Source organism: Bidens hawaiensis, unplaced genomic scaffold (assembly GCF_021521415.1).
Source record: "Bidens hawaiensis isolate Kalapana, Puna unplaced genomic scaffold, B.hawaiensis_p1.1 tig00001521_1, whole genome shotgun sequence".
NCBI classification, from domain to species: domain Eukaryota; kingdom Viridiplantae; phylum Streptophyta; class Magnoliopsida; order Asterales; family Asteraceae; genus Bidens; species Bidens hawaiensis.
The window spans coordinates 429,939-449,786 of record NW_027491087.1 but is presented as its reverse complement, the minus strand read 5'-3'; the positions used below and the strand labels follow the sequence as shown (position 1 = coordinate 449,786).

At 37.7% G+C, this 19,848-nt stretch overlaps 1 pseudogene across 1 annotated transcript; it reads left to right on the top strand.

Annotated features, from left to right (window-relative positions):
* Window positions 1–2,409: 2,409 nt before the first annotated feature.
* On the top strand, window positions 2,410–3,844 carry LOC143584147 (zinc-finger homeodomain protein 2 pseudogene; annotated as a pseudogene). The gene is made up of 2 exons (XR_013144309.1): window positions 2,410–2,687; window positions 2,817–3,844. The product of XR_013144309.1 is annotated as a zinc-finger homeodomain protein 2 pseudogene (transcript).
* Window positions 3,845–19,848: the final 16,004 nt, after the last annotated feature.

Sequence of the window (19,848 nt, the reverse complement as noted above, 5' to 3'; positions counted from 1 at the left end):
GAGAAACATGTCTTCATCCTCGAACCTTGCTGAAAATTTGAGGAATGAGTGAAGTCTAGGATAGACTCCACACTGCTGGAGTATGAAAGGTTGGAATCTAGAGTTGGGTTCTTGGAAAGTGAACCCCCGCCGTTAAGAAATGAGGCTGACAATTCAAAACTCAGAGCCGAGATTGAGCGTGTTCAAGCTTAAATAAAAAGAAAAAGGCGTCAAAACAATCGTCAAGGCTCCATCAGTGAGGCCTTGGTCAATCGATACCTGGCAGCTACTTAAGTTCTACAGATGGCTGGTGACAACGTAGAGGACTTGAAGATGAGTTTGCTTTCTACTTTCAAGTTCGTGGTTCAAGACTCGGATGCTAAATATGTCAGAAGTCAGAAGAAACGTACCGCTTTTACCAAGCTCATATCGGATGCTCATACTCTTGGTGACAAAGGTAGTGCTAGTGGAGCTGGTGGTAGTTGTACAACAGCTGCTATCTCTAGCAGTGATGCAGCTACTGTTGGAACAATCATCCAGTAAGTTGTTTCTGCAACTGCTCCGATTGTTGGAGCAGGAGTAGCTCCTGGTGGTGATGATGGAAACGCGTCGGATGACTCTAGTATGATGAATCTGATAATGATGAGGAAGATGAAAAGAGTGATGATGGTGATGAGGACGAACATAGTCCTCATGATAGCTTTGATGACGATGGTGGTCATGATGGTGATGGTACACAAGGCGCGGGAGCAGGGGATTAGACTGCCTCCCAGAGTAATGCGCCTGGATTGGATCCTCAATCTGTTGATCAAGTCAAGACGGTCATGGAGTCCGATGCGACTCTTGAAGCTGAGTAATCATCTATTCTCAATGTTGATGAATGTGCAGGTTTCAAGCCTTCAGTTCAAGAAGCCGTGGATGAAGATGACGGAATAAACTACTCTCCCAATCCGGACACTCTAGAAAAGGAGACACAAGAGGCAATTGAAGAAGTTGTTTCTCTGCTTGCCAATGTTGATCAAAAGAGAAGAAAGAGAAAGAACAAGCGTTATAGCGTGAGCAAGATGGCAAGCCTCAGGTGGAGATTAAAGCCGTAACATGACAACTCTCCCATCCTCTATGCCCGATGGCACAAGGAAAGCAAAAGTGGGGATGTCAGACGTGCAAACGACGACCTTACATATCTGACTTACATAGATATGCACTCTCTATCCCAGTTCGACATGAACTACTTTAGAAGGACAATGGGTCGGGAGAGGATGAAAGCACGATGGCGGGATGGTTCAAGAGGTTTTTGAACCGCGAGTGGGATGATGACTACCCAAACTTCACATTGAATCCTGGTAGGTCATACACACTCCCTAAAGAGATCAATCCAGTTACTGGTAAGAAGAAAAGGGGTTGGAGATACAAGATGTCGGACAACCATGGTGAACCAATCTTCCATGGCATGCCTTTCAACCCCAACATCTTCTGTGACTTCGCCTCGTGGAAATTCGACAACAGCTGCGACGAGGTGATTATTCACCGTGACAGAATGCATCACCTCCTTTTCTTCGATGAGCATGAACTGGCGGGTCTCAGCAAGGACGAATTGCTCAAGATTTACAAGTCTCCCTTGTCAATTGTTGAGGACAATCGTCGTGACAACACCGATCATATTGTTGAGAAATTCAACAAGTTTGTATGATTTCTTATTGAGAATCAACCATTTGATAACGACGATGTCCTTGACTATGAGACCGACTGAAGACCGATGCTGAGGAATAATACGAGAAGACTAGAGGGAGATTGTAGAGCCCATTTTGTATATTTAGTCTTATGTATTATTCCTAAGACAATCATTTTTGTAATAATTTGCTTATTTGTATGTTTGGGTCTAAGGCCACATGTTAAGAGCTCACTGGGTCGTTTGAAAGGAAAACTAGTGTGGCATGTCCTCTCCTATATAAGGTGAGGCATGCACATACTAACCTTAACCTTTTGACAAACTATTATCTTATCCATCTAACTTTCTCTCCCTCTCCTTTATTTCTACTTCCAGAAATAACTTAACCACAACAAGATCCGAGATCTCGGTTAACCACTAGTCATTTCCGCTAGCTAGGTGGTCTATATTGATCTAAGAACATTAGTTGTAGTTGTTTGATCCGTGAATGAGGACCTACAATATGGGTATGCTTCGGGCTGATCGATATGTATGTTTGGTTAGTCGAGTCAAATTAATATCACATATACAATACTCGTCTCATATACTTGTCAATTTTTTAAAAAATAATTCCATAATGGTCCCATGTATGAATACTTGTCCCAAACGTTTCAGAATTCAAGTTTACCTGTCTCCATGTTAATACGACCTGACCCGATTTGATTTAATTTGATAACTTTAACTCACAATTTCTACCACGGTTTACGTAACATTTAGGTTAGTTTTTCTAAAGGTAGATTATTTATGTGTAAGCTTCTCACATGGAGTAGAGTTAAGTATATTATGTCATCTTTCTCTTGTAGTTGAGTTGGTTCTCACTCTCTCTCTCTCTCTCTTCCATCTCTCTCTCTCTCTCTTAACTTCATCTAAGGCAACCAACCTGTCTCTTGTTACCTTCATACTTGTCTTGTTGGAACCTCTGCAACACCTCTCTTAACCCCATGAAAACCATCACCATAACCCTTAACCCTCCATCCTCTTAATTTCTACTAACACCAAGGTAAATAATATTCTATCTTTTTAGGGTTTGTCCAATCTTCATCACATGTCCTTTCTGTGTTCTCAAGCAACAACTTGTAAACTATATATGTTTTATTTTCAAATCTTGTTAACAATATGTTTTCATTAGGGTATAACTGAAGCCTCCAATAACCACTAGGAATGCAGACTTCATCATCTCCTTACAACAACAACAACCACCACTTGATCAGAGAATCATCTTCCGAAACAGTGGACCATGGGTTGGATCCGGATCGGTTCCCGGGTACCGGAGCTTCAGTAACACCGATATCAGTCGGATCTAAACTCCTGAAGTCATCAATACAAGTTCCAAGGTACAGAGAATGCCTCAAAAACCATGCTGCCAACATGGGTGGCAACATAACCGACGGATGCGGCGAGTTCATGCCCTCCGGTGACGACGGAACCCTAGAAGCACTCAAATGCGCCGCCTGCAACTGCCACCGTAACTTCCACCGTATAGACTACCCCACCACCGGTCCTGCTTTACTCCAACTCCCACCACCGTTACCCTCGCCCTCCCCTTCACCGTCATCATTCCACCACCACCACCACCGGACCCCACCCGCCCTGTCCCACCACCCCCACCACCACCACCCCACGTGGGCTTCCTCCATCAACGCACCCCCGGTCAAAATGGCTTTTGGAGGAAGCCCACTCGGGGGCGGTGCAACCGAGTCCTCGAGTGAGGAGCTGAATTTCACAGCTGGGGGCGGCTCGGTTGCACCGCCGCCCTACGGGGTGTCGAAAAAAAGGTTCAGGACAAAGTTTACCCAAGACCAGAAGGATAAAATGCTGGAGTTTGCTGAGAAAGTGGGGTGGAGGATCCCTAGAGAAGATGATCCGGAAGTGCAAAGATTTTGTGCAGAAGTTGGAGTTAAGAGAAAAGTGCTCAAGGTTTGGATGCATAATAATAAAGCCACTTCTGGGAAAAAGCAAGTTCAAGATTCCATTGACACCATTAATTGATTGTACGTAAGGTACAACCCACCAATTATGCATTAATGTTGTTAGAATGATCAATGATGTATATGAATTAAGTGCTAGCTAGATGTTAGAGATGCATTCTATTGCATCTTCTTGGTGTTCTATTTTCATATATTTTATTTTTAAGGATTTTTATTTCCTTTTTATTTTGGTTGGATCTATGAACTTTTATCAATGTTTTATTCTATAACTAGCTTTTTTTAATTGTTTTAAAACTACAATAAATTGTTGGAAAAGACTTGTGGATTTTATTGGGATTTTCCAAACTATGTTTTCCATTTTTTTTGGGTTTCCAAGACCTATTAAACAAAAGTTGTTTAAAACATGGAATGAGGGTATGGCTAACATTTCCTTGCAAGTACAAATCCTTTTCCCAATATGAAAAAAGTCCACTGGCATTGAGTAGTTGTACATTGTACTTATTTTTGTTGTACATTGTTAGATGAATTGTTGAAACAAATGGTACCTTAAATCTTGGTTCTAGCAAAACTTTCTTAGAATAAACTTAAATTTTTGTTTATATATATATATGTATGTATTTTTTTTCTTTTTACCTAGGGAGATGTAAGAAACCATCCATCTTTTGAGTTTGGTTTAACTTAAAACAAAATTCACAATCTCACAAGTGGACAAGTGGTCATAAAATGGCACTCATGTTTATAAAATAGATATGTTTATAACATATAACAATAACAATAACAATAACAAGATAGTTCCAAAGATAGTAAGTCATGCATTTGTAGCCATTTTGTTAATATGTGGACATGTTTATAACAATAACAAATAACTATAACAAGTTATTATAAAAGATATATAGTAAATCATTTGAAGTCATTTTGTTGCCTGAACTTTAAAGTTACTATAATTAGGTAACTAACTAGATGTTAATAGTTATATAATTAATTAGTACGTTGTTTGCATCTAAATTGTAAGTAATGAAGTACTTGATATACAAAATGATGAAAGAACAATTTGTTATATACTACACAAGTAGATGGCGTGGCACAAGTAGGAACATTGTAAACGTGATATAAGAATTAGTCTATTGTTCACAGTAAACCAACCAGCTAGAATTCTAGGATTATTCGGCTTCTGGTTATACAGACTAGGATGCATGATGGACCGGGATGCATGGTTTTGACGTATAGAAACGTAACCAGTAAGCGACTTATGAATAATTCGGGGTTGAGTTATACGGACCGGGATGCGTGGTTTTGAAATCTGAAAAGCATAATCAACAAGTTTTTCTTTCAACCTTCCAGTTCGGGTTCAAGTAGACGGACTACTAAAAAGTGAATAAGTTGATGGGCCTAAACTAAAGTACTTGGGCCTTCAATTCCTATTGAAAATTTAATAAAAATATTGCATTATCATATCTTAATCAAAGCACGTTGGGAAACAGCTGTTGTCCATGCAAAAGCAGCTTGTCTTAATCATGGATTACTTAACAGAATAGTACGTAACTGTATGTGAAGGAATTATGTTGATTTAAGAGAAGGATTGAATCACTATTATGTATGTTAACAATCACCAAAATCGCATAATTAAATAACCATAGTATTCAATGTAAATTGTAAATGATAAAATTAAAAAACAGTTTGATTATTTCTCTGTGATACTCTTTATTTGATTTAATCTATTTTGTTCCGGATTATAATAGAAACTAGAAAGGTATAATAGCACTATTAACAAATGAATATCAGCTACCCATATTTCCGTCAAGAATTTGTCAGTTAAAGCCATCAATGATGCCATTAATAGAAGGCTCGAATTCACCAGAACTCAACAAGACTAAACACTGAGAATAGATGCAAGTCATCTGTGTTAGACCACTCTTAAATTCTTAAGGTTTTTTTTTTTTTTTTTCACTTTTACTTTTCTTCTCATTATATAGAAACATAGATATTATATCAACATAGCAGGTTTGCACCCCCTGCTAAGGGCATGCAATGTCATGCACCTCCCACATAACCATTTATCCCCCGTCCGAAGAGCTTCCCCAACATCTATAAAAAGGTCCAAATCCTTGGAGATAGCCAGGTCTACCATCCTTACACTCGTGGAAATGCTTAAAGGGGCATGGCCTTAAACCGTTAGTGGAGCTAGGACCAAGCCCTTCTGTATTTACGTTTTGAATTCTTTTTATGGTAGCCATGTACACACGAGAACAGAAAACAAACAAATCACAAAAGACAACGGACTCCTAAAGACCCCGACTCGAGATGAGTTAGAGCAAGAATCAGAGACCAAACCCCTCACACTCGAAAGAGAGGAGCAACTACGGGTTGCTCACCCCCCATCTAGCACCCCACAACAACCGCTAAGGCATAAGAGGAGGAAGGTATAACTCCAAAATAAAGCAAATTGGGTAGAACTCCAACTCAAAATACCCCCTTAAGCACCCAAATGCAAGTAAACAACCTTAACTTATCCGAACGTAAGTAGTAATTTCGTCGAACACCTGGCGTGCAACACGTATTAACCACCAAAATGGAATTTGTGATTTAATTATTTTAGGGGAAAATGGGATTTTGGTGTTGTTTGTTTGTGAGTTATGTTTGACAGTGGAGAGGAGTAGAAGACGAAGAAACGGTATTGTGGAAAAAGAAAGTTGTTTCAATATGAGACTTGACTAATTAATTATTAATGAAAACTGAACAGATTCAACTCAGAGGAAAGATAACAGCATCAGCAGCCTTGAGCCTTGTTTAATCTTTCCAAGAATCATTTCAAGCTTGTTTCCGCCAAATATTGACTAAAAAGTTACTTTAATTTGAACCAAAAATGTATATTTCGCTTGCTGGGAGTCCCGGTTTTTTAACCGTACCGGTTTTTTCAGCAAATTAAAAAAAATGATACGTTGTAATCAAGCCAAGCCTGGGATAGCTCAAACTTAAATAAGTTGGCTCGAGCTCGGCTTTTTAACTTTATCAAGTTCAGAATTAAGCTAGCTCAAGCTCAATTCGTTTAAAGCTTGAGGTCGCGTGCTAAGAGCCTTTCGAAACTCTTGAACTGTAAGAGAGACTTCATTTAGGAGTGATCTTTTCATCCAACTAGAAATATCATAAGAGAAGAAAGAGAGCTTTAGAAGCATCTTTTCTTTATGCCCAACAACTCCCATGCCTTTCTTGGTCGGACCAAAGCAGCACGACGCTTGTATTGCTCTCCCACAACCCCGTTTTCACGGTTTAGGCTGCTCCCATTTCGCTCGCCGCTACTACGGGAAGACCTCTTCGAGGTCAAGGTTCAGATCATTCGGCAAATGGAGGGTCTTGATCCGACCGGGGATTGGATGCGGCAGGGGGCTCACGCTCTCGACTCCCCCAATAGCACTACAGGGGAGTCGTCCTTAACAAGGCTCTTTTATTTCTTTTATTTTCTTCTTTTTCACTCAGGCGCAGCATTGTCCACCGGGGATTAGTAACAAAATTAAGTTTAAACTATAAAAAGTATATTTGTGATAATTTCCGGTATGGCATCTCTAATCTCCCAACGACTAGAAACTAATCATTTTTCCCAAGTATTTGTACTGTTGTTTGGGTGTAAGAATGGTTGTTGTTGCACCCCTTTTGACTTTTAGTTATTGAATAGTGTTGATTTTCTAATTGTTAAAAGTAAAAGGTGTATATTAATATATGTGAAGTGAGCACTAAGTTTGAAATGATTTTGGGAAAGCACACCCTATTTGGTCAGCTTTATCCATGTGTATGTTTGGTTTCCACACTTAGTTGAATTCCTTATTTTCAAAGTATGAATATTACTAGAAGAGTCGTAAGTTATAACCCTCAAAACACTCATTCTATATATATATAACTGTAAGGATGGTTGCTGTGGGGAAGGGTTTACAGTTTTCTAAGTCACTTCGACCGACAACGAATTATACATCTAGGCGTACCGTTTGTAGGTCTTGACACCTAATCTGACAAACGAACGGTTTTTGTTCTTGATAAGCGCTCAAGACGGGTGCGTGAAATCATACGATCGATGAATAATATAAAGATAATATAGATAACAAACGATCCCGTAATCGGTAAAATGGATTAATATATTAAACGTTAATACCGACCCTCCCAAGGTGAGCTCCCCTTGGGTGGGTGAAAACACCATACAAAACATACACACAAAAACTAACAACGAGGTCCTATTTGTAGCTAAAACTAAACATTTTAGAAGATCTTCTGCCCGTTGAAACTAAACTTGTGCACCGAAGCTCTCGTCTCATATCCGAATTTCTCGCCTACTTTAATTATATTCTTGACCATATAATATATTTAACGGGTTTCGTTCTTTTTATATTATAAGCCACATTTTTTGCCTTACAATCACCCTTTTATCTTGGGATATCAATTTTCTTTTAATTATTTTTGACAAAAAAAAAACCTGATCAATGTTGACTTTCTTTGGTTAACCCGAGCAACAATCTTGTCTTAGCCCAAAAGTATCTTGCAAACACTTTGTTTGGATCAAGCCCAAAATAAAGTTCCAGCAGCCCAACTAGAAAAGCAGTTGGCTGGCCTGTTTCTTGATCAGATAGAACAGCCCACACACACTAGGCCCAGGCAGTCCAAGGCCATTTCTCATTACAAGTTAAATTAGGGCACAAAAAAACTTTTTTTGCTTCACTTACCGGTTATAACTGCCATCAACATTAAACCACCGCCGGAAATCCTATAGCCGGAGAACCGATCATCAGAAACCCGCTGGAGATACATGATGTCAACCACCTGAGCACCACACCGCCATCATTTTCAATCAAAACCGTTGCACCACCACCACATCGGAGATCACTACTAGAAAACTGCTTGAATTCCTACATCGTTTTCCATAGGAAATGCGTAGGAAATCATCGTTTCCAACACATATTCCACAAAAACGGGTTTGTGGGAAAAAAAACCTTGTAGAAATATTTTTAAACGCATTTCCAACACATTTCTAACACATTACCCACAAAAATATGTCGTTGGAAATTTCCAACACAAGTAGTTAAACCTTTTTTTCCACTTTCTTACGTTTTTCCTTCACATATTAATATATTTTTTCTTATAGCCGGAGAACCGATCATTGGAAACCCGACATATTTAAATATTTTTTGTTTTTATTTTCCTAAACATTTCCAACGCATCTGCAGGGCCTCGTTTTGTTAGTTAGTCTTTTGTATTTACTTAAACTATTCACGATGTATTTTGGTTAGCTTGTCGGTTTATTTATTGTATGTTTGGGTCCGAGGCCATGTATTTAGAGTCCATTGGGTCTATATAATGAAAGCCTAGTATGGCATGCCTTCACCTATACAAGGTGAATCATGCACATACTAGAACCAACATTTTGTCAAATACTACAACCTTATCCTCTCAACAACTCTCCTCTCTCTCTCTCACACACACACACACACACTCTTTCTACTTAGGGTAATAACCACACTCAAACAAGATCTGAGATTCTGGTTCTCTACTAGTGATTTATGCTAGCTACTAGTAAGATTGATCCAAGAACTTAGTTGTTTGATCGGTGAATAAGACCTACAATTGGTATCAGAGCTTTCGGCTCTACTAGTTGTAATTCTTGGGTCACAACCTTGGATTTTGGTATTGTTTGTGTGATTAAAGACTTGTGTTCAAGTGTTAAAGTTGGTCTACGTGTTCACTTGTTATAGTTGTGTTTACAAGCTTGAAATAAGTGTTTAAAAGGTCTTCGGGTTTTTGAAGATATGTGTTCTTGTGTTCTTAAAAGTGCTTGGATTCAAGAATATTGTGTGTTTCAGCTTGAAAGTTTGTGTTTTTGAACATCTACAAGTGTTCTTCAGGTTTTGTGGCAAATCACTCGTGTTTCCATAAATAGCTAAAAGTGTACTTGTGTGAAAAGACGTGCAAAAAGTGAAAATTATATTTGCTGGAAAAACCAATCGAGTTGAGTTTAAACCATTCGAATCGAATACTCAAACCATTTGAATCGAGTTTAGAAGCCATCTGAATCGAAATTCAAAACCAATCGAATCAAGTTTCTATTCGATTCGATTGCTTTTTCAATTCGATTCGATTCGATTTCCTATTCGATTCGTTTACTCTTTCGACTCAATAACTTTTCAATTCGATCAGTCTGTACTTGGAACTTTTGGCAGAAGCTGCTAATGGACTGTTTGATTTGTTTAACTGATTTGCAAGATAATGACTGATCCTAAGGCTTTGAAAACGTAACTTATATTTGAAAATGAAGCCGACACTACCAACAAACCTCCAAAACTACTCAAGTGGGATAACAACTTAGAGGAATTCAAGTGGTGTTTCAAGAACTATATAAGAATCACGGATTATGATCTTCTCAGATCAATTGAGAATGGTCCTCAAATTCCCATCACTGATACTGCTGTTGGACCAGTTTCCAAACCCGTAACGGCATATAACGACGATGACAAAAAGATGTTAAGTGATGATCAGAAGGCATATGATGTCTTAAGTGTATGCCTTTCGCTTGAAATTTCTCAAACTCTAAGAGATCACACCACTGCAAAAGGTCTATGGGATGCATTGGTTAATAAATTTGAAGGAAATGTGGAGATGAGAAGCAGTAAAAAGGCAATGTTGAAGGTAAATTTAATATGTTCAATCATATGCAAAGAGAAACTGTTTTATATCTTATCCACATGTTTGAAACATTGATCACCAAGATGAAGAGTGTTGGGATTGATTATGATCAGATTGAAATCAATGATAAGTCGTTTAATTCCATACCCTACACATGGAACAGTAGTGTTATTAACATAAAAAGAACAGTGAATTTGCAAATAACATCTCTATCTGACTTGACTTCCACCATAAAGTCATTTGAAATGGATGAAAAGCTCGGATTGGGTAACCACGTCAGTTCTTCTTTGAAACATGCTGGAATTTCTACTAGGTCGAGAGTCAACACAGCTTTCCTAAGTCAAGAGCATCCCACTATTTATCAAGTTGATGGGGTAAGGATGTTTTCGGCTCAACCAACATAGAACTCTGCATTCAAAACTTCTGCAAGTTAGCAAGCACCATCTAGCTCAAACTCTTTTCAAGAAGCAATAGACAAGCCTGTCGAACAATCACTGAAAGCTCATGAGGTAAAGAAGTCTGCAAGTAGTTTATCCTACCTTACTCCTCAAATTGATGAATCACATGTTGCACTATTTCATGCATTTATGGAAACTCATGAGGAGTTGTAGCAGGGAAAGCTTCTACCACTTTCATTTCGACAAGGAGACATTTATGAAATCAACAAAAAGGATATCAAGAAAATGGACATCAAATACCATATGGCCATGGCATCGTGCATCAAACTTCATGAAGAAGTATGGAAGAAACAGCTTCAAGGATTTATATGGAAACTGGATTAGTTTTGAAAAGGACAAGCTTCGATGTTACAACTGCAATGAAACAGTGCACTTCGTAAGAGAATGCACAAACCCATCCAAGCCTGCCAATGACATCAAGATTACCGAAGTTTCTGATAGCGAAGGTGGAAGAAGAAGTTACAAAAGGCCAATTGGTCAGAGCACATCCTCAAAACATAGAGTTCCCCGAATCAGTCAAGGCAATTCAACAAAAGGGAACTCTGGATCAAACTCAAAGGTCATGATCACTCTGTCAGCTGATGCAACTAAACCTGATTGGGAGGATGACCAATTCTGTGAGCTGATCAATCCACTGCCCTGCGCTGGGATGGAGATTTTGAATGAAGATAAACCCTCATCAAGCTCTGTTGTAGAAGCATACCAAACCGTCTCAAACATTCCCGAGGTACACAAACTCTGCTCTCAAGCTTGTATTAATAAAATAGAGAATTATAGAGCTCACAATGTTGCATTGATTGATGAAAACTTAAGCATTAAATGTCAAAACGATGAATACAGAAAGGCTAAGAAGATTTTTGCCACTAGAATTAAAATACATAATAATGACATGGCTAAACTAAATGAGAAATTATTCTAGTCTATTAAGCTAGCTAATTTTATGAAAGGAGTACTTGATTTGAATGCTAAAATTGAGAAGCTAGAATTAGACCTTGCCTAAAAAAAATATAATTGTGGACAAGTTTGAATTAGCGTCTGATAAACTGAATGGGATTATTGGGGCACATATTGGGGTGAAAAAAAAGATATGTTTAGGCTATAATCATACAGTTGTTCCTCCACCCTTCAATTGGAACTACACTAGTCTACCTCACTTTAGTTTCAACACCCCACCTGAGGACAAGTTCTATGGAATTGGTCATGTACCAAAACCTAAGACACTCATTCCCCCTATCTCAAAAACTATTGATATCATTGCTATATCAGGTAGTTCTAATGGTGATTTATCTTCTTCAGCGGGTCAGTAGAAGAAAGTAGGTGTATGGAAAAGGACATGGTTTGTGGAAAGAAAAGAGCTTTAAAATCACTTTTTGATCCCAATGTGAATCTAAAACAATCATGTGTCAACTCGGTCTGTAATAATAATACTCTTGGATCCATGAAAAATACATTGACATCATCTATGAATGATCATATAATTTGTGAGAATGTTGATGTTGGGACTTCTCAAAATGCTTTAAATGAAAATGATGGTTCTATTTCTGATAATTATGACTGTTATGATGAAACATTTGTTAAATGTAATGTGAATACAAATGTGGTTCATGAGATGAACATAACTAGTTATTCATCCAAAGATTATAAAGTTTCTGAAAGTGAAAAGACAAGTACTTCAAGTAACTATATTCCACCTCACATAAACTCTTTCTCTCAAACAACTATCATTGGAAAAGTCCTCAACTGTACAATCATTTTGATAATAACTACAATGGTCCTCATTAACAAAATTATGTGGATTCATTTTACACAAATGCTTTTGATGATAGATGTTACAGATCAGATAGCTTTCATGTTCCTTTCTAAGCATCACATTTCCCACCACATCAAGTGTATCATAGTTTTAATGAGTTTTACAGGGTCTCTAGAAGAAAATGTTGTTATGTGTCTGATAACTCATCTCACCTTACAAGACATTGCAAGAACTAGCATAAAAATAGAAAGAAATGAACAACTCGTTTAATCAGTCTAATTCTAAAGCTGCACTCAGTACAAGAACAAGGACTGGTCGATCTGAAAGTTATGCCAGTGAAATGGACGTCGGATCCAAAACTGTGTGAAAACCATAAAACCTTTTTGGATAACCAAAAAGAAAATATTAAAAAGGGGGTTCTAAGATTGAGAATCCAAGAACCAACCAAAAACAAATGAGAAAAGAAGTCCAAAGATCGAGAGATCGAAGGATTTTATTTTAAAACCAAGAAGAAAACGGTCCAAAAGATCTTCCAAAAAACAGGAAACATGACTCTGCATGGATTCCTAAGGATTGTTCTTCTGTTTCCAAAAAACATGAAACTTTCATTTTTCATGAAAATAAGATAAAATTCGGTGATTCCATGGTTGATCTTCCCAAGACAGCTAAGCCTCGAGAACCCATGTCTAATTAACTGCTAATGTGTGTAGGGTCAGTCAAGAAGGACTGTCAATAATATTTGGTACTTAGATAGTGGCTTCACCCGACACATAAGTGGAGACGAGTCCTTACTGTTTGACGTTCAACCGTTCGATGGTGTACACGTTTCATTTGCCGGTGACATGGGAGGAAACATTACAAAGAGAGGAAAAGTTTCAAACGACGTCTTAACGTTTGATGATGTCAATTTGGTGGAGAAACTCAATCACAATCTGCTTAGTGTCTCACAAATCTGTGAATGACAATTCTCCACGTTATTCACCGAAAATGAATGCTTGATTCAAAAACCAAGTTTCAAAGTCCCAGAGGAATGGATCTTGATTCCGAGGCATAATGATGCTTACATATTGGACATGAATAGCTCCTACTCTCGTTGAACTGCCTCATGTTTTATTTCTAAATCCTTGAAGAAGGATTCATCACTATGGCATAGACGTCTTGGCCATGTGAACTTTAAAATTTTGTTGTTACTGATGATTTCTCTCGCTTCAGTTGGACCTTGTGGAGAGGTAGACTGACAAGAAGGTGAAGTGTGACAACGGAACCGAATTCTGCAACAAAGCTATGGATGAATTTTGTCATTCAAATGGGATAGATCGCCAGTTCGGTGCCCCATACACTCTGCAACAAAACGGGGTTGCTGAACTTCACAACCGAACGTTGATCGAAGCTGCAAGAACCATGTTGTCAGACTCAAAACTTCCATTATTCTTTTGGGGTGAAGCTATCAATGCTGCATGTATCATACAAAACCATGTGGTCATCAATAAACGCTTAAACAAGACTCCTTTTGAACTCTATTATAATACCAAGCCGCAAGTCAACTACTTTAGAATCTTTGGATGTCCATGCACCTTGCTTCATATAGGTGCTCACCAAGATCCGAAATTTACTAAAAAGGCGGCTTAGTGTTATTTTGTTGGATATGCAGCCAACAAGACCGCTTATCATGTCAACAACAAGAAGACAAAGGTGATCATGAAATCCTTAAATGTTTTACTAGCAAGAGCTTAACCCTATTGATGCTTGCATAGGACCCAACTGGTTATTTGACTATGACCACATGTTCAATCAGTTTCGTGGCATGTCCACTCCCACCATAAACAAATACTCAAGTTCCAACTTCTATAGCTGAACCAGTGTAGATGCAAACTCTTGTCGACAGCCTGAATGATGTCAATCTGTCTGTTGGCCCCTCAAACAGAAATGTACCGCCAATAGCTCCTCCACCAGCTATCGTCAATCATGCTCCTCAACCCGCTGATACAATTGATTTGATGGCAGTTAAAGATGTTTCAGATTCAGTTTCCGATTACTCGTTCCTATCAGTTAACAATGTGGAACCAGTTCAGACTGAGCCCGCAACAAATTCTCAAGTAGCACTAAGTGTGGTCGAATCCGTTCCCACACCTCCCTCTTCAAATGACAATGTAGAAGTTGCTACTGCTAAAGAACATGTTGCTGGAAATTCTGACAACAATGCATCTACTCATGTTCATGCAGTTGTTGTTCCATTTATTGAAAAATCTCTAGGATGGTCCCATTACTCAAGAAAATGTGGTTGATCAACCTAACATTGTTCAGCCAGCCACTGATGTTCTAATCTTCAAGTGGAACCTGTCACTCAAGTGGAAGATATTCCCTAGCTACAAATTCATCAATCATACCCAACAAGAAACATCATTGGTTCTCCCTCAGCCAGCATCCAAACAAGGAGCAAATCTGGTACCATTAACATATGTCTTTTTGCATGTTTTATTTCACAGGTCGAACCAAAGGACTACAAGGTAACTCTCAAGGAAAGTTTCTGGGTTGAAGAAATGCATTACAAACTGCTACAGTTCAAGAAGCTCAATGTGTGGAGGCTGGTTTAGAAACCAGAGAATAAGAAACCGATTGGCATGAAATGGGTATTCAAAAACAAGAGGGATGATAATGGGGTGATAATAAGAAATAAATCACGAATGGTAGTTCAAGGTTTCTCTCAGCGTGAAGGTCTTGATTATGGTGAGGTTTATGCTCTCGTTGCTAGGCTTGAGGCTATACGTCTCTTCCTGGCCTACATTTCATACATGAACTTCAAAGTGTATTAAATGGATGTGAAGACTTTATTCTTGTATGGGAAAGTGAAAGAAGAAATTTACGTCAAGCAACCGCCATGTTTTGAAGATCTTGAACGTCCAAACTACGTTTACCGTCTTGAAAAAGCTCTCTATGGTGTTCATCAAGCACCACGTGCTTGGTATGCTACCTTAGTAAAACATCTTTTAAAGAATGGCTATAGAAGGGGTGTTACTGATCAAACACTCTTTATCAAAAAGGTAAAGGATGATCAGATTCTTGTCCAAATGTATGTTGATGACATCATATTTGGGTCAACATGTGATAAGTTGTGCAGAGAGTTCGCATAGGTCATGCAAAGTTGGTTTGAAATGATTTCGTGGGGGGGGGGGAATGACTTTCATTTTGGGCCTTCAAGTTGAACATAAGTCGGGCGGGATTTTGATTGATCATCAAGAGATTTACGTTCGCAAAATTGTTCAGAAGTTTGGGTTCAAGGATGCCAATTCCTTCGTCACTCTAATTGCTACTCGACCAGTGGTTGCTCCAAATCCATTAGAAAAGTCAGTCGATCAACACCTTTGTCGGTCCATGATGGGCTCCCTGATGTATCTCACTGCCAGTAGACCGGACATTATGTTCCATGTCTGTCAGTGTGCAAGATATCAATGTGATCCAAAAGAGTCCCACTTAACCGTTGTCAAGCGTATCTTTAGGTACCTAAAGGTAAAGCCTTGCTTAGGTCTTTAGTATCCCAAAGACTCTCCTTTGGTATTGGTACTACACGCGTTCACCGACAGTGATTATGAGGGATGCAATCTTGATAGAATATCAACTTCCAGAGGATGTGAGTTCCTGGGAGACCGATTAATCTCTTGGAAATGCAAGAAGCAGGTCACCGTATCCACCTCCACATCTAAAGCATAATACATTGCTGCCCCCGCCTGCTGTTCACAAGTGATATGGATTCAACATCAGCTTCTGGATTACGGTTTGAAATTCTTTAACACCCCTATTAAGTGTGATAACGAGCAATAGTTTGTCTTGTGAAAAACCCGGTCCAACACTCTAAGACAAAACATATTGGCATCCGAATGCATTTCATTTGTGATTGTTATGACCGGAAACTTGTCTGTATTGAAATGGTCCACACAGATCACAACTTCCCCGACCTTTTCACTAAAGCCTTTGATCGTGCCCGATTTCTATACCTTGTAGAGTCCTTGGGTATGATTTGTTTTGAAGAATTTCGTTTATCTTTTAATGTGTTTAAAATTTTAAATATTTTTAAAAATATGTCACAATTTTAGAGGGAGAAAAATGAGTTAAAAGTCTAACTCAACAAAAATATTTTTAGTTTATTTTTTAATTTTTAGCTTGTTTTAAGAAAAATAAAAACTAAGTCACTTGACTTGCCCAAAATATTTTATATTTTACTCTATATATATTTTATTTTATACTTTTCCATATTATTTATGAGAAGAAATTATTTAAATGTTTTCTCTTTTAGAGAGAGCTCTTGCTTAGTAAGGGTCGGATAATATAAAATTATAAAATTTTGAGAAATTGATCCGATCTTTGAAAAATGATAAGAAATTGTCCTTAATGTACCTAGCACATGAAAATAGTAGATCAAAAGCCAACAAGATCATCTCTTAATGTGCAGATAGACTTGACAACTGAGTAAGTGTCATAAGTGATATAAACTAAATCATCCGCCTATGCTAGTGGTTTACGTTTATAAAGCAGTTGCGTGACTCCACGTTAAGTCATATTGATAAAGGCAAAAATGTTACTAGTCGGTCATACAGGAGCCCATTAGTGATTGATCACTAGAAAAATATTATTGATTTAAATACATATATTGAAATCAAAATTATAAAGCAGAAAATATGCAAAGTGCTTAAAAGAATTTAAATTCAACATTATGTTGACAATTCTCAACACAAAATGTTGATAATTAATAAACAAAAAGGGGTATATTAGAACCACATAACGTGGGGGCAAACAAGTAAGTCCTAAACACTTTATATGAATGCTTATAAGTCCGAACTTGTCAAGTAAGTCCATGGTTCAACATTTATTGTTTAGAAAAGTTTGCAAAAGTTCAAATAAGCTTAAAATGTTTTGATCAGCCATTAGGGAGTCGGAGTCAATTCGAGGTGATATGATAAACACAAATTATGCCAAATGTATGATGGAGTCGGTACCTTGATGAATTAAATGGGGTCCACATATGTATTGTGCTTAATATATACCCTAAGCGTATCTCATTAACACATGAATACTTGTTAAGCTTAAAGTGGACAAAATATATATCCACCAATCGATTTTGGGTTCTTAGCATAATAATATTAAAATAGAAGTGTAATAAAAGATGTTAACGAATAATGTGATTTCATCTCGTGATCTTTTTCACCAAAAATATGTAAACTTTTAATATTTGAAATTACCATAATATATAATATTAATTTCATCTTTACTCCAAATTATTTTTATTTTGTTTTGTTTTTAACTTAAGTTTTACTTTAAGTATGTTTTATTTTATTTATTTTTAATTTTGATTTTACTTTTATGTTTGTTTTATTTTTTTTTTCCTAAAACCTGATATTTATGGGTTTATGTTAAGGTCTTTCATGCAAACGCTATTAATGAGTGAACCGACAAAAAATATATCTTGTACATATTTGAGTGTTTGAATTCGATGTATATATATATTTTGGGTTCAAATCTGTAAATATTTTCAAAGTTCGGGGTTAGAGAGTGTAAAATCGTTTAAAACTCGAGATGTTTTAACCCTATCACGAGATAGGCTGACGCTAAAAATAGGATCAACCAAAATATATTCATTTCACATTCAGTTTACTTGAAACTCTCTCAACTCTTTCTCTCTTTACCTTATCTGTTGTCAACCACCGCCATACTAACATTCAAACCCTAGATCACAAACAAATCCGCTTCATCTTTGTTACATACTTGATAATAATACATCATGGATCCTTCACCATCGGTAATCCATCTTTCTTGGATAAAATCATGTTTGAGTTTGATCTATCTTGTTCTTCGTTAGTGCGTGATGGAGCTGTTCATAGATCAAAAGGACCTTTTATGTTGTTGTTTGGTCAAAAGGATTATATAATCCTATCAGCGCTGTCATAAGGAACTTTAGGGTTTATTTAATTGAGTTTTTGTTTGAGTTTGTATAGTTTTTGGATTTTAGGTCACTTTCGAACCCTTTTTGGTCTAATCAGCCATTGTTCAGTGTTGGTTTGTTAAAAAGGTTTTTATTATGAAATCTTTAAGGTCCATATATATATATATATGATCTTCATTTTGACATGGCATCAATCAAGGGTGTTCAAAAAAAGCTGAATCCGAATCCGTATCCGAACTATCCGAAAATCCAAATCCGAACTATCCAAAAATTTGATTCGGATGGTAATTTTTAGATTTTTTGGATGAACTATCTAAAATATTAAATTTAATATTATATTTATATCATCATCATCGTACTCAGTATATCCCACCAATAGCAAAGCTATGGTAGGGTCTGAGGAGGGTAAGATGTAGGCAGCCTTACCTCTACCCATAGGGATAGAAATATAATATTATATTTATATATTATTTATAAGTAAATATATATTGAAAACCCTAAAAACTTTCTCATGTCAGGCATTCATCCGTCGCATATCCATTAGTCGGTTGCTGGTATGATTAAATCTACAGGAGAAAAAATAAATATATTTAACATTTATGCATCAAAAGATCATATAGAAAGAAGGAGGTTATGGGGGTGGATTATTACGGATGAGAAGGTCGGCTAGTGGGTTATGTGTGTTCGCAGGAGACTTAAACGAGGTGAGAGAGGCTTCGGAGCGGTTAAATTCTGAGTTTGTCGCCTCAAACGCTGATGCGTTTAACATGTTTATAAACGAAGCAGGGTTGTTTGAATATAGTATGGGAGGTTGGGCGCTCACGTACGTGTCGAATATAGGTGACAAATTTAGTAAACTTGACCGGTTTCTGGTTTGTAAAGACTTCATGAATATGTGGCCGCTTGCGTCTTTGAATGTTCTTGTTAAAGGATGCTCGGATCACCGGCCGTTATTCCTTGGTATGATGCCGGTTAATTATGGCCATATTCCTTTTAGGTTTTTTTATAGCTGGTTGGATATACCGGGCTTTATCGATTTTGTGGAAACACAATGTGCTCAGTTCAGATTTAGCGGGCCAGCTGATTTGGCGTTAGTCACTAAACTCCGGTGGCTAAAACTCAGAATTAAGAGTGGTTAGAGAGAAGAAAGAGGGAGGTGAACGGAGATTATGAAGACATAAAACGATTTATTATTGATTTAGAGACGGCTGCCGAGCAAAGGCCGCTATCAAACGGGAGCTGGAGACGCGGGCAGAATGTTTGGTTGTAGTAGAGGCAGTTGATTTAGAGAAGCAGAAAGATCTACACCAAAAGGCAAGGGTTAGGTGGGCCATGTATGGAGATGATAATACATCTTATTCTCATGGTATTCTTAATGCGAACCTGTATTCGAATAGGATGCATGGCTTAATGGTTCATGGGGCGTGGGT